This window comes from Schistocerca americana, chromosome 8 (assembly GCF_021461395.2).
Source record: "Schistocerca americana isolate TAMUIC-IGC-003095 chromosome 8, iqSchAmer2.1, whole genome shotgun sequence".
In the NCBI taxonomy this organism is placed as follows: domain Eukaryota; kingdom Metazoa; phylum Arthropoda; class Insecta; order Orthoptera; family Acrididae; genus Schistocerca; species Schistocerca americana.
In genome coordinates, this window is record NC_060126.1 from 340,464,583 (window position 1) to 340,480,507 (window position 15,925).

A 15,925-nucleotide genomic window follows, 5' to 3' on the forward strand; every position below is an offset into this window, starting at 1 on the left:
CGATAGATTTGGACAGATTGCGAGTACATTTGGAATTATCCGGCCCAGCGTTGCTCACATTTTTTGCGCAAACTGCTTCCACTCGTGTAATGTGTCACTTCACCAGCAGATTAAGCACCGGAATTGCAGAAGACGCCTGGAGTTCTGTCGCTCGGCTCTGATACGACATTAGGAGAACAGTTTCCTTCTTCAGAAATTTTTCTACTGATCGAGCTGCCTTCACAAATCATGGAAAGCTGAAAGTTAGAAATATGTGTTATTTGGTCGCTGAGAATCAGTGGTGGCTACGGTTGTTGAATGTCAGAGACGGCGTAATATGAACGTTTTTTACGTGATGACTGGAAACTACGAGACCGGATCTTACTCCACGGAAGATTCTGAACGGGTAAAAGATACGCCTAATTTCTTACCGATGTGCTATTGGCTCCCTTAGAGGAAGTATTACATGAAATACGTTCATGAATGTAGTATCAGCAAGATGGGTGCCTGGCTCATTATTTGCTTGTGGTGACGAAAGCATTCGCCCAGCTCTTTCCTGGTCGCTGATAATGTAATATTTCTAGCTTTGGAGCCGTAAGATTCCTTCCAAAAATTTACTCCACACTTCCGCTGAGATTACAATAGATGAGGAATGACATAAGAGATGAGGTGAAAGGAAGACAACAGATGTTACAGAGAGTAGCAGTTATGTGAGACATTGCACCAGTTTAGCAGGAGGATAACGTAACTGGTTGCCGCACAGAAAGCAGCGCAAAAAATTTGTTGGATTCATTTATTAGTATGTGATAAAGTATAATTCAGATTTCACTATCTATCATGTTGAATATACACTCAATAGCAGTCTTTAATCCACTTCTTTAAGATTTCAATTTTAAGAAATTTCCATTAAAATGAGAATAACGATATTCAGAAGCAGCACTTCGTGCATCTTCGGCTCCCGTCAAAGTGCGCCACGAAGTAAAATGATTCAGGCTGTCCGGCGAATGTGGAGCGAGGGTTTGAACGGTATGGTTCGCGTTACTTGCCATACAATTAAGTTCTCGGATGTTTCTTGTGTTGTTGATGGAAAATGGTTGTTAGCATCCCTAATTTGGAAGCTCTCAGATAGTTTACTAAAATTGAGAGCCTCAGTAATCTCACCAGTTATTTTACAGCCTCGCTTCAAGAACAACGAACCCTCGAACTGAACTCTAAATCTGCGCTGGGACAAGGACGTCTATAGAAGAGACTAGGTTAGTGAAGTGTCACAGAATATCTGTGTTGCACCTTAAAGCTGCAGATCACAACCGGTCCAGTATAAAGAGAGACAGCTACATCTCATTCGTGGTAACACGGATGAGGGCAAGCGAAGGAAGAGTTAATGCTTGGAATGAGTGTTGATTTGCAGGCAGACTAATATCGTCATATTGCAGTGCCTGTTTTTTTAGTATTCTTTATTCGCAACATACTCCATTACAATATTTGTGATACCACATGTATATATTTTGTGTGTGTGTGTTTGTGCGTGCGTGTGTGTGTGTGTATGTGTGTGTGTATGTGTGTCATATAGGGTAATGTTTGTGTTGTGTGAGGGTGAAATCTCGTGCCGGCACGTAGCCCACTCCTCGCAAATAGCACTAACGAGGAAGTCAAGCTTAACGTCCCCATCCCACAGATGGAACAACATCACAGCCTCTCATGCCCTACCTACATGAGACGGTGCTGAGAGATTTAGCACTTAAATCAGGACATTGGCGCAACGTCTGGTGACTAGAAACCTTACGCCACCATCTCTCCTCCCTTTTCCGGCCAAATAATGGCAGTGAAAATTTTTTCCATCACCGAGATTCAAACCAGCTTACCCCCAGGTCGAGCCCTACCGCACAAGCGTGCGTTAGCTATCATTGCCGTGCGTATGTGTTCCCGACGTACGATGCAATGTTCCTTGGGATATACATGCATGTCCGAAGGGATAATGCGTCGTACCTCTGAACCACACAGGCACTGCAATATCGTATTCATTCTCTGACACCGGGCAAGCGACGCTCAATTACATAAACAATGGATGTACGGGTGCTGATTGTAGACACAACGTTTGACGATATATCGAAGTTTTGGTCTGGCTGCGAAGCTTTGTAGGTTAGCCTAATGATGGGCGACCGCTCACGATAAATGGAAAATCCGGGTTCGATTCCCGGTCCGGCAAAAATTTTCATTGTCGCCATTCCATTATACAACTGACGGTTGCCCATTCAGTACTTGGCTCACCTGATATTTGTCTTGTAGGGGAACCCACAAGAATCCCTGACTTCAGCTCATTTTCTTCTCTCTTCTCTCTCTTTTCTCTTTCGTGCCGCCATTATTGGATGTGAAGGCGCTATCAAGCTGGCCTGTGTTTTCGCCTGATTTGAGGCCAATGGACACTTTCTCAGTGGTAAACACCCACGAATTCCGGCAACCCAAGAGCATTTAAAACATCGTGTTGTCGCAGGTTCGAATCCTGCCTCGGGCATGGATGTGTGTGATGTCCTTAGGTTAGTTAGGTTCAAGTGGTTCTAAGTTCTAGATGACCTCAGAAGTTAAGTCGCATAGTGCTCAGAGCCATTTGAACTTCTTCGTATGATGCAAATGGACGACCACGAATATCTCTCTCTAGGGCATCAAAAATGCGGAAAACGTATCTGGAGGGATAGGAATTGTACGACTTCTGCAGCGTAGTCGAAACAACTTTGCCAGCATGTGGGCCCGCCCGTCTTATCTCTCAGTGGGATAAACGTATTAACAACCATAGTGGTTAATACTGTAACAATAAGCAGTTTACTTACTTCTTTTCCGCTTTTCCGTTTTCATCTGAGTGCCCCTTATAGGACAGAGTACTGTAAACGAAGTGTCATCTTTAATATCTCGTATACATTGCAGTAATGTGTATACGTCGCTTAACTCGTGCATTTTCTGCAGACTTCTTGCAGTTAACACACTGAAGACACTGTTATTGTGTGACTTAAAGTTTCGTTGCAGTCTCTAATTTATAAAGTTTCTTTCCGATAACTAATTACGCTTCAGGTGACAAGTAGATTCTGCGGTAGAATAGTGTTATGATAGATAAAACTGATTCTGAATTGTGGGGACAAAGTGCAGAAGATGAATCCTGAGAGAATAAGGGAAAAAGAAGGCGTAGTTGAGAAGTAGTATATAGCAGCTGTATGGACCTTCGCATCGATAAACGAACTTCTTCCAGCGTGGAAGGGCCGGCCGAAGTGGCCGTGCGGTTAAAGGCGCTGCAGTCTGGAACCGCAAGACCGCTACGGTCGCAGGTTCGAATCCTGCCTCGGGCATGGATGTTTGTGATGTCCTTAGGTTAGTTAGGTTTAACTAGTTCTAAGTTCTAGGGGACTAATGACCGCAGCAGTTGAGTCCCATAGTGCTCAGAGCCATTTGAACAAACCAGCGTGGAAGAAGGTGTGTCCTGCAGGTATTGTAAATACAGCCTGCCTGTGAGGCATCGCAGAACAAAGCACGTACATTCTCAGAAATTTATTCCTCAAACTAAGGCCTATGTTTGATACTACGCTAAGGACGACACACACACCCACGCCCGAGGAAGGACTCGAACCTCCGAGGCGGGGGGGGGGGGGGGGGGGGGGGTGAGGGGGGCGAAGCTGCGCGAACCGTGACAAGACGCCCGAGACCGCACGGCTACCCCGCGCTGCTTGATACTAGTTAACTTCTCTTTGCAGGAATGCCTTTTTTGCCAGTGCTAGTCTACTTTTGATGTCCTCCTTGCTACGTCCGTCACTGGTTATTTTGCTGCCTAGGTAGCAGAATTCCTTAACTTCGTCTACTTCGTAATCGCCAATTTCGATTTTAAGTTTCTCGGTGTTCTCATTTCTGCTACATGTCATTACTTTCGTCTTTCTTCGATTTACTCTCAGTCCATATTCTGTACTCATTAGGCAATTCATTCGACTCAATAGACCCTAGAATTCTTCTCTTTCACTTTCACTGAGGACAGCAACATCATCAACGAAATTTATCGCTGACGTATTTTCAACTTGAGTTTCAATTCCACTCTTGAAGTTTCTTTTACTTCCGTTATCGCATCTTCGACGTACTGGTTGAACAGCAAAGACGAAAGACTGCATCCCTGTCTCACACCCTTTTTAATCCTGGCATTTCATTCTTGGACTTCCAGTCTTATTGTTCCCACTCGGCTCTCGTATGTATTTTATAATAGCCGTTTTTCCCTATAGTTTTTTCCTGCTTGTCTCAGAATTTCAAACATCTTGCACCACTTTACACGGTCGAACGCATTTTCGAGGTTGACAAATCCTAAGAACGTATCTTGATTTATCTTCAGTCTTGCTTCCATTATCAACCGTAACGTCAGAATTGCTTCTCTGGTCCCTTTACCTTTCCTAAAGTATAACTGATCGCCATCTGACACATTCTCAATTCTCTTTTCCATTCGTCTGTACATCACTGTTGTCAGCAACTTGGATGCGTGAGCTGTTAGGCTAATTGTGCAATAATTCTCACACTTGTCGGCTCTTGCGGTCTTCGGAATTGTGTGAATACGTTATTTGATGCTAAGTCTTCCAGATCTCTTTTAAATTCCGATTCTAATACTAGATTCTCTATGTCTCCTGTTTCGGCTCGGTGTGTTTCTTCTTCTATCACGTCATCAGACAAGTCTTCCCACATGAGGGGGAGACATTCAATGTATTCTTTCCACCTATCTGCTCTGTCGTCTGCATTTAACTGTGGCATTCCCGTTGTACTCTTAATGTTACTCTCCTTGCTTAAAAGCAACTATGAGATAGCGGAGACAATAACGGGGATTCTCTTTGTGAAAAAATAAATATGATTACCAGACCAGTTCCCTGCGCTACCAGTAGCACTTACAGCAACTGTTGGCAAGGAGGATTATGTTGCATAGTCCCATCAAAATGGTTCAAATGGCTCTGAGCACTATGGGACTTAATTTCTGAGGTCATCAGTCCCCTAGAACTTAGAACTACTTAAACCTAACTAACCTAAGGACATCACACACACCCATGCCCGAGGCAGGATTCGAACCTGCGACAGTAGCGGTCGCGCGGTTCCAGACTGTAGCGCCTAGAACAGCTCGGCCACCCGGCCGGCATAGTCCCATCGACGAGTTCGTTATAGCGTTCATTACCACAGGACAAACACGGAGAAGAAAATCGAACATCTCCTTTTTTCCAGAAGAATCATACCGAAATTCACCTAAGGCAGCGGAAAGCGAAACCCACAATGACCATACTAGAAATTGAACGTTGCTCCTCCAGAATGTGATTCCAGGGCTTCTCCTCCGTGCTACTATGGTCGGTGCGGGCTTCTCCACCGTGCTACTATGTTAGGTGCGGAAACGAGCAGCAAATAACGTCTGCTGAACGGTACCGTTGCTGTCGCAGCTGACCACATGCCCCTCCAAACCCGCATCCAGTGACGCCTTTTGCGCAGGATGACACGGCGGCCGGTCGGTGCCGTTGGGCCTTCCAAGGCCTGTGCGAACGGAGTTTAGTTAGTTTTTTAGGCGGTTGAATTAACCACTGTGCCATCCGGACACAGTGTTTATCGCAAACGCGCGGACTATCATGGCACGTTCCCCAGCCGACTCACATTCCCATCTAGCGCCACATATCCGCCTCCCCTTCCATGTCTTCCACGTTCGCTAGCTTTTGATTCCCGCTGGGGTCGAACGAAATGTGCATCCGCACTGAAGATTGGGAACTTATTGCCATCGAGGCGAATCAGTTATATGAATGCATGGTGCCTGTCCTTTCGGAGAGATGGTAGCGCAGTGGATGGTAGGTCTGCGTTCAAGGGTCAGACCTCTTATTAGTTTCGCCGTGTGTCGAGAGCGCCGTTATGCTACTGCCTACTGTACTTATTAATAACAGATCTAGTTACTAAAAAGTTCATTATTTTACTCCGAAATCAGTTTCCGTTTCTATATAGAAGCGATTTTCCAGTAGAACCTGACAATCGTGCTGTAGTGAAGTAAAGCTTCGCTTTTTTAGCAAATGGAGAGGTTATATGTCAATTCAGTTTGAACTTGACTCAAATAATCATCGCAGCACATATTCTGCCAAAGCTCAGAAATATAGGCCGACCGGAGTGGCCGAGCGGTTCTAGGCGCTACAGTCTGGAACCGCGCAACCGCTACGGTCGCAGGTTCGAATCCTGCCTCGGGCATGGATGTGTGTGATGTCCTTAGGTTAGTTAGGTTTAAGTAGTTCTAAGTTCTAGGGGACTGATGACCACAGCAGTTACGTTCCATAGTGCTCAGAGCCATTTGAACCATTTGAACTTTTCAGAAATATAGCTCTTCAGTACTTTAATCGCATTCCTGTCTTGTGAAATTACTTCTCTTCTGTGAAAATAAGTCTGGAATTATTTGTTTACTAATTATTTATCAAGCCATACACGTTGTATTAGGTTAACAACCGATTAAAAGGTTTATTCCGGCGTTATCACAATGTTATCTAAAAACTGTTTCGCATCTATAAACCAAACATCTTCGCTCAGTCGGTATACGAGATTAATATCATACGACACACAGCTGTGCCACTCCAGCTGACAAATCAAATTATGATATTAAATCACTGTGTATGAGCGCACGCGCAAGCGCTTGTGTGTGTGTGTGTGTGTGTGTGTGTGTGTGTGTGTCTGTGTGTGTGTCAGTTTCTCTTCCTTTTATTGTATTACATCAGAAACTTATACCATTTACGATGTGGACGATACTGCATTATAACACCTAAATTTAAAACGATAGCTAAAGAATAAACTATAAAAATTCGTGTATAGTTTTTAATCTAAATCAGTATCTGGGCCGTTTCAGAACGGTATATCCGGAATTTTCTAAACTCGTTTTCCGCTAGCTAAAACAGCAACATAAAATAAGCGAAGAATTTTAGTCTTATCAAATTATACTATAAAAAAGATCACTGCGCTGTAGTCGAGATATGAATCTATCCATATAGCATCAGGTGGCTGAAGGTTACACAGAGATACAGCCACAAATAGTTGTCTCTCGAGCAAGACTCACGGAGTCTCAGTATAAGCTGTTTTATGAATTTTCGATGCGCTTTAAAGTCAATTGTCCGAAAAATTTATGGAAGATATATAATTAAGGTTACAGAAAAATCAAAATTAAGCAAAATTCTGTAGGTTCTCCGCAGAAAACACTAACGGTATAATACTTCGACACGCTAGAACATTTATTACAAATAACGGCTCACAGTTGAAACAGATCTACATCTCCATACATACTCCGCAAGCCACCGTAAGGTAAGATGAAAACGTTTTTCTTGCACGTGATGTGTCACTTAACAGCAAACTGGTATATGCGCATGTCATGTGCTCAACTACGTTATTCACACTGATACGTGTTTTATATCGACTTGGGTGCATTTTGCCTAAAATAAATAATGATAGCCTATAAGGTGTCTCATTTAACTTGACTACAGAAATACCTCTTTGTCCAGGAGCAAAATTAAAAAATTATTGATCAGATACTAATAGGATTCGCGTTCCGACGAATCTGTACAATCTCTATTGCGTATATAGACAGTTCATCCGACCCGCGAATCAAGAATCTCTATGATTTTAGCCGATTATCGACATTTATGCTAGCAAGAAATCGGTCTCGGGAATTCGAAGACGTCCGAGAAAGTTTCATTTCAGTTTTAAACATGGCTGTTAGTCAGCAGCCGTATACTAGTTTCAACATAGGATTGTACAGCCAGCCGGTTGCACATGACTGGTAGGTACGTTGACATAGGTTTCGACACCTACTAGGGGTGTCTTCATCAGAACGAAATTTTGATGAATCGTACAATTACGCTGCTAAAAAGGAATGGTCAAAGTTCAGAGCACCAGTGCTCAAATCAAAAGGGAAATAAAGCTTTCTAGCCTTTGCCACGTGTGCCTAGCTGGGAACAACATCGCCGGCCTATGTGGCCGAGCGGTTCTAGGCGCTTCAGTCTGGAACCGCGCGACTGCTACGGTCGCAGGTTCGAATCCTGCCTCGGGCATGGATGTGTGTGATGTCCTTTGGTTAATTTGGTTTAAGTAGTTCTAAGTTCTAGCGGCCTGATGGCCTCAGATGTTACGTCCCATAGTGCTCAGAGCTATTTGAACCATTTTGGAACAACATCAGACCTCCATTGTTCCCAACTAGACACAGGTGGAAAAGGCTAGAAGGTTTTATTTCACTTTTGACTTGAGCATAGCTGATCTAAATTCTGACCATTGCTTTTGAGCAATCTAATTTTACGATTTATCAAAATTGCATTCTGACGAAGACACCCTTAGTAGGTTTCCAAACCTAGGTAATGTACCTATCAGTTATGTGCAACCGATTGGCTGTATAATCCTATGTTGAAAGTTTCATTTGTTTGTTTTAAGTTTAAATCTTTTGTATATTTTCGTGTCTGCTATTATAATTCCTGAGAAAAAGGGTTCTTAATAGAAATATAGACAGGCAGTCGAATAACAAATGACAAAAATATTTTTAACGTGTTATATAATTAGAGTTTAACAATTTTCGTATTTTTCCGCTTACTTGTACTACAAAATCTTGCTGCTTGTCAAATTTCATGATTCTAATACAACGGAAAGCAACCTGTAGGTTTTGAAGAGTGAGTTTGCGAATATCAAAATATGACATAACTGGCCGTGTCTTTTGATTGCTTTGAGTTAGAAGCTTCAATTTTTTACATCACTAAGAGATAGCACCCCTTAATATGATGATGATTAGGGTAGTTTGGGGAAGGAAGTCGGCCGTGCCCTTTCAAAGGAATCATCCCGGCATTGGCCTGAAGCAATTTAGGGAAATCACGGACAACCTAAATCAGGATGGCCGGACGCGGGTTTGAACCGTCGTCCTCCCCAAATGCGAGTCCACCGTGTTAGCCACTGCGCCACCTCGCTCTATGGTATTGGGTACCGCTACGGTAAAAAGTTTCCCGTCTTCACTAACTCAAGTAGCGAAAGTTTAATTATAACCATCCTGTATATAACGGGCGTAAATAGCGTAAGATGTTCACTGATCACTGTGAACGACACGGAGATGCCGCCTACTCTAGTAAGAGAGCGTTATCAGCACCTGACAAAGTTTGAAAGAGTCTCATTGTTGGTCTCCGTTTTCACAGTCAGGTCGAATCGTGTAATATCCAGTTTTGTGGGGCTTTGCATTCGGTTGTGACAGTGGCCCTTTGTTGGACTGCATGGGAACGTGAGTGCAGGCATATTTCTCGTCAAGGTTCCGGTGGACTACATCCTACGCCACAAGAGAAGATTCCCGTACTGGGCACCAAGTACATCGCAGTTCCTTCATATCTGCATTTACCATCCGAAAGTAACTAATAACACCTGCAACATCCTAAGACATCTCGCACCACTGGTCGGAGACTAGCAGCCATCTCTAAACGATGATATGTGGTTGGTGGGGAGTGCTCAACTGCGCGGTTATCAGCGCCCAAGCCACACTACGTAACATAAATTTCAACTTGATAGAGCCACTCATTCCTGAGAAACAGGATTCTTAACAGTCGGACAGGCAGACAGACTGATAGGCAACAAAGGGTCCCGCATTTATCGACTGAGGTGTTGAACCGTAAAAAAAGTCAAACATATTACTAGGAGGACATTAACCAGTAACTTGTACACATGCTACAATGGACAGTAAACAAATGGGAACAGTAGGGAAATGCGCACCGGTCATTCAGTTGAAGGTTTGTGTCAGTAAAACACACGAACAAAATGCTACTCATCTATGAAGAATGTAAATTTGAGTTGAAACTGACCGTCTCCGGTGGCGTCACAATAAGATGGGAAAACATCTGTCGGGAAGGTGCGTTCCTGTCAGGATATCACTTTCTGTAGAGTTCCTCCGCCTGAAGGAGTCGCCCTCGTTTATCCAACGGCCTTGTCAATGACGGCGGAAGAGCGGACAGAGGTTCAAGGCTCTCTCTTGCTCTTGGGGTGGGAAACTGCCCCTAAAAGTGGAAGAATCAGCAATGATCAACAGCATGAGCCCCGCGGAGTGGCCGCGAGGTTCGAGGCGCTATGTCGCGGACTGCTCGGCCCCTCCTACCAGAGTTTCGAGTCCTCCCTCGGGCATGGTAGTGTGTGTTGTTCTTAGCATAAGTTAGTTTAAGTAGTGTGTAAGTCTAGGCAACGATGACCTCAGCAGTTTGGTCCCTTAGAAATTCGCACAGTTTTGAACATTTGAACAACAACACGAGGATGCAGAAAGCAGTGGAAACCACAGCATTAAAGACCTATAATGTGTATTCATAAGACATGTGGCCTGTAATTTAAAAGTGTCATGATGATCTCTCAGTTGGCAAACGATTTCGGGCTATTCCCCCGTTCGGATATCCAGGACGGACTGCCAATGGTGAGGTGACCACGAAAAAAAAAAAAAAAAAGACAACGAAAGAATAACGTTCTACGGGTGGAATGTAAGAGGTTTAAATGTGACAGTGAAGCTAGAAAATCTGAAAAGGGGAATTCCAGGGCAGAGTCTAGATACAGTGGAGGTCAGTGAAGTGAAATGGAAGAAATAGATGGATATCTGGTCAGATGAGTACGGGGTAATATCAACAGCAGCAGAAAAGGTATAACGGGCGAAGGATTGTTATGAACAGGAATGTAGGGTAGAGAGTGAGTTACTGCGAACGGTTCAGTGATCGGGTAGTTCTCATCAGGATCGATAGCGAAACAACTCCGACAATGAAAGTTGAGGTATACATGCCGACGTCGAAAACCGAAGATGAAGAGACAGAGAAAGTATATAAAGTTACTGAACGGGCAATTCAGTACGCAAGGGGAGGTGAAAATCTAATAGTAATTGTGGACTGGAATGCGGTTGTGGGGGATGAAGTAGAAGAAAGAGTTACGGGAGAATATGGCATTGGGACAAGGAATTAGAGAGGAGAAAGACTAGTTGAGTTCTGCAACAAATATCAGCTAGTAATAGCGATTGGTCTGTTCAAGGATTGCAAGAGGAGGAGGTATACTTGGAAGAGGCCGGGAGCCATGGGAAGATTTCAGTTAGATTACATGATGGTCAGGCAGGGATTCCGAAATCGGATACTGGATTGTAAAGCGTAACTAGGAGTAGATTCAGATCACAATTTAATAGTGATGAAGAGTAGGGCGAAATTTAGGGGACTACTCAGGAAGAATAGGTGCGCAAAGAAGTGAGACATGGAAGTACTACGGAATGAAGATACACGTTTGAAATTTTCTGCGGCTTTAGATCCTGATGTAAGGAATAGTTCAGTAGGCAATTCAGTTGAAGAGGAATGTGCATTCTAAACAGCAATCACAAAAGTTAGAAAGAAGGTAACTGTGAAGAAACCATGGGTAACAGAAGAAATACATCAGTTGGTCGATGAAAGAAGGAAGTACAAAAATGTTCAAGGAAATTCAGGAATACAGAAATACGAGTCAATTAGCAATGAAATAAACAGGAATGAAATAAACTGGAAGTCAATTAGCAATGAAATAAACAGGAAGTGCACGGAAGCTAAGGCAAAATGGCTGCATGAAAAATGTATAGAAATCGGAAACGAAATGATTGTCTGAGGGACTGCTTCAGGATATAGGAAAATCAAAGCAACCTTCACTGAAACTAATAGCAGTAACATTAAGAGCGCAATGGGAATGCCACTGTTAAATGCAGGAGAGAGAGAGAGAGAAAGAGAGAGAGAGAGAGAGAGAGCAAATAGATAGAAACAATACACTGAAGGCCTCTATGAGGCGGAGGACTTTTCTCATGACATGATAGAAGAAAAAACAGGAGTCGATATCAAAGTGACAGGGGTTCCAGTATTATAATTTAAAAGTACTCTCGAAGATTTAAAATCAAATAAGACAGAATGGATAGATAACATTCCATCAGAATTTCTAAAATCATTTGGAGATGTGGCAACAAAATGACTATTCACGTTGGTGTGAAGAATGTAAGAGTCTAACAGTATACCATCAGACTTTCGGAAACACTTCATCCACACATTTCCGAAGATTGCAAGAACCGACTAGTGCTAGAATTATCCCACAATCAGTTTAACAGCTCATTCATAGACAACACAATGCAATAGAAAATTGAGTATGCGTTAGATGATGATCAGTGTGGTTTAGGAAAGGTAAAGGCACCAGAGAGGCAATTTTGACGTTGCAGTTGATAATGGAAGCAAGGCTGAAAAAAATGAAGACAGGCTTATAGGATTCATCTACCTAGAAAGAGCGTTAGATAATGCTAAATGGTGCAAGATTTTCGAAACTCTGAGAAAAATAGCGGTAAGCTGTAGGGAAAGACGGCTAGAATAGAATATGTGCAAGAACCAAGAGTCAATAATAAGAGTACGGATTGCTCGGATTTAAGAAGAGTGTAAGACATGGATGTAGTCTTTCACCCCAACTGTTCAATCTGTTTCTCGAAGAAGCAATGACGGAAATAGAAGAAAGTTTCAAAAATGGCAATAAAATTCAACGTGAAAGGATACACTGCTATACACTGCTTTTTGTCAATGATTTTTAAGTGCTTTTAGGACCACTTTGTCTTGCTGAATGCAAATGTGGCCTCAGTTTGCTAAATTGTTCCCATTTTATGGTAATTTAACACTTATTGATGAATATAAACATACAGCAATATCATGTCTGTATCCTGATCACTAGTCATATGATTACTGTCTCAAACAACACCGAAAAGGCATATTAAGAACTAAAATTAACAATTACGTTGCATTACTTAATAACAGGCAAAACATTACACCTAAATTCAGTGCAGTTACTCCTTCATGAAACAGTCAGTTTGATTTGCTTCTGTACTGGTGTTCAGGACAATCGCGTTGGAGGTAACAACAGTAGTCGGCCATCGTATGTGTGTCCCACCTGCCTCGATATCTGTCTTCCATTATCTTAATTTCTTGGTGGAACTCTCCCATTGCTCCTCGCTGTAATCGCATAAGTAACTATTTCAAGGCTCTCAACATGTTTCACACAATTTCTTTGTAATTGTCGGCCTTATGATTATTTAAGAAGTCTTTCACAAGTAAGGTATAACGAGGCCAAGCCGACAGTTATGAATCATTCATGAAATTTTTCACGTTGGAATCATTCATGAGTTTTAGAATCTGCGCCCGATCAAATAAATCTGTTTTCAGTTGTTCAGTGCTCAGTGCAGGAAAAAATATACATATGCGTTTCAAGCAATTGCCTTCTTTACCTAGGGCCCTAACAAATTGCTTTATCAGTCCTATGTAATGGAGGAAGAATGTAACAATGGAGGGAGAATCATTTTCTTTCCGTTAACCAATTCCTCCTGACTTATGATGGCTGCACCCACAGTAAGACTTTCCCTTAAAGGGACTTCGTGTATCAACACTGCTGCCCAAGCGAGAGGTTTACCATCTTCATATCACAACAAACAGACCATTGATGTTCATGATAACTTAATTTCTGCAATATAATTTTGATAGTTTCGTACTTCTCTATCAGTTTTGTTGAGTGGCTTTGCAGAGAGGATGCGAAGATGTTAATGTTGTGAAGCAAAACACTTTTCAGGCCTCTGGCGGAGCTGTCTATAAAAAGCCGCCAGTCTTTTGGTTGATATTCCAGTAACCCTATCTGAATAAATAGACCGGGAATGTTATTGCAAATTATTCGTCTTGGCTGAAGTGTTGGAGAAGACCTACATCTCTTGTACGGTATACTGAAATTTTCGCTTCTGGACCAAGGCAGTTGCTTTCCTTTAGCCTGGATGCTAGAAATTCTTTTCCATTCTTTGACAAATTATAATCTCTTACCAGATAATTTAGTTTCTCTTGAGTGAACAATTTACGTGTAGAAATTTCTCCTCTACATTCACTTCCACTGCTGATGCTGCTTTTGCGCTACAAATCCTGTATTTCTTCAGGTTTTGACATTACGAGTTCAGGTACTTTAGTAAACAAACGTACAGTTACTTCTTCACTGTGTGCTACAGGTCACCCGCCGGGTTCTAAATCTGGATACTCCCTTTTATGTTTTTAGAATCGATTGAAACATTTGACATCTACAACAGAAAAGTAACAGTCATCATGGTGGTTCTTTAGCTCTCGCCAGACCATTTTTATACCGAAATTTAAGCATTCTCTTTGTCCATTTTCCACTGCGAAGACATTCTACACAATTTTTACAAACAGTCTGGGAAGCCAGTGGTCTATATTGGTCTCCAAGCTGTATACCAAAATATGCAAGATATGCCTTCTTTAGAAAGTTTATACATCCTGTTCCCGAAAAACTCATGTTTACCTGAAACAGACAATACGAAAATACAAAATAAATTTTAAACAGTTTAAATTTAATAGAATGTTTAACTGTGAAATATTAAAGAGGGACAAAGCTGGATGAAAATAAAGATCAACGGAACTGACGCAAATCAGCAGCTTTGGAAACATTTAATTAAAATCCAAAAACACAGATATCTTCAGAACTAAAAACAATTCGGGAAAAGTAAAGTCATATTCGGATTCAGGGCCTCTGAAACATAATAAATGCATTCGAATATCTTTGGCACCAAAAAAAAAAAAAGAAAAATATTTCTGTAGAGTTGTGATATCAATGATACATTTTGCTGATGACATAGCTATCCTCAGTGAAAATGAAGAAGAATTGCAGGATCTACTGAATAAAATGAACAGTCTAACGAGTACAGAATACGGACTGACAGCAAATCGAAGAAAGTTGAAAGTAATAAGAAGTAGCAAAAATGAGAATACTGAGAAACTTAACGTCAGAATTGGTGATCACGAAGTAGATGAAATTAATGAATTCTACTACCTAGGCAGCTAAGTAACCCATGACGGACGGAGCGAGGGGGACATAAAAAGCAGACTATCACTGGCAAAAATGGAATTCCTGGCTAAGATAAGTCTACTAGTATTAAACAATTAAACATACGCCTTAATTTTAGGAAAAGGTGTCTGAGAATTTACCTTTGGAGCACAGAATTGAGCAGTAATGGACCATGGACTATGGGAAAACCAGAACACAAGATAATCGAAAAATTTTGGATGTGGTGTTACAGAAGATAAATTAGGTGGACTAATAAGATAATAAATGAGGATGTTCTCAGGAGCATCGGTGAGAATAGAAATATGGAAAACATGAGAAGAAGAAGGGACAGAATGATAGGACATCTGTTGAGACACCTGGGAATAACTTCCATAGCCCTAGAGGGAGCTGTAGATTATGAAAACTGTAGAAGAAGACGGATACTGGAATATATCCAGCAAGTAAATGAGGACGTGTGTTAAAAGCGCTATTCTGATATGAGAAGGTTGGCACAGGGGAGGAATACACCAAATTAGTCAGAAGACAGATGACAGAAAAAAAGTGTCTATTAATCGTCATCAGCTCAAAGGAATGGGGACAAATGATATCCCTTACGGAAAGGGTGCCAAGGGATGAGAAGGTATACCATGTACGCTCAGTTAGTATGCTTTGGGGGCCTCTGTCAACACATTGAAGAAGCTATTCAGTCAATGACTGAAGGATCAGGGTGTTATGAATTGCAAATGATGGCACACGTTTGGACTAACGATCCCTGTCGTTTGAGTTAGATGATTCCAGCGACTGGCAGAGAGAGTTCAGAATACTATCTTGCTTATGGAGCCTCAACAAAGCTGGAAATCGGGAGCATTACCTCCTGGTTCTGATCCGAATGGAAGACGAGCCCGAAAACACGAAGGTTCTGCGACAACCTAGGCGGTGACTTCCTGGACTTGAGTAATACAGTCGAGAAGTGTAGATTCCTCCTAAACTGGTAGGAGTGCACTACACATAAGAAGCTGCCACCCAGTTAGCTGACTGTGTGTGGGGTGGACATAAGAGAATTTTTTTTTTTTTTTTAGATTAGGCGGCTCTT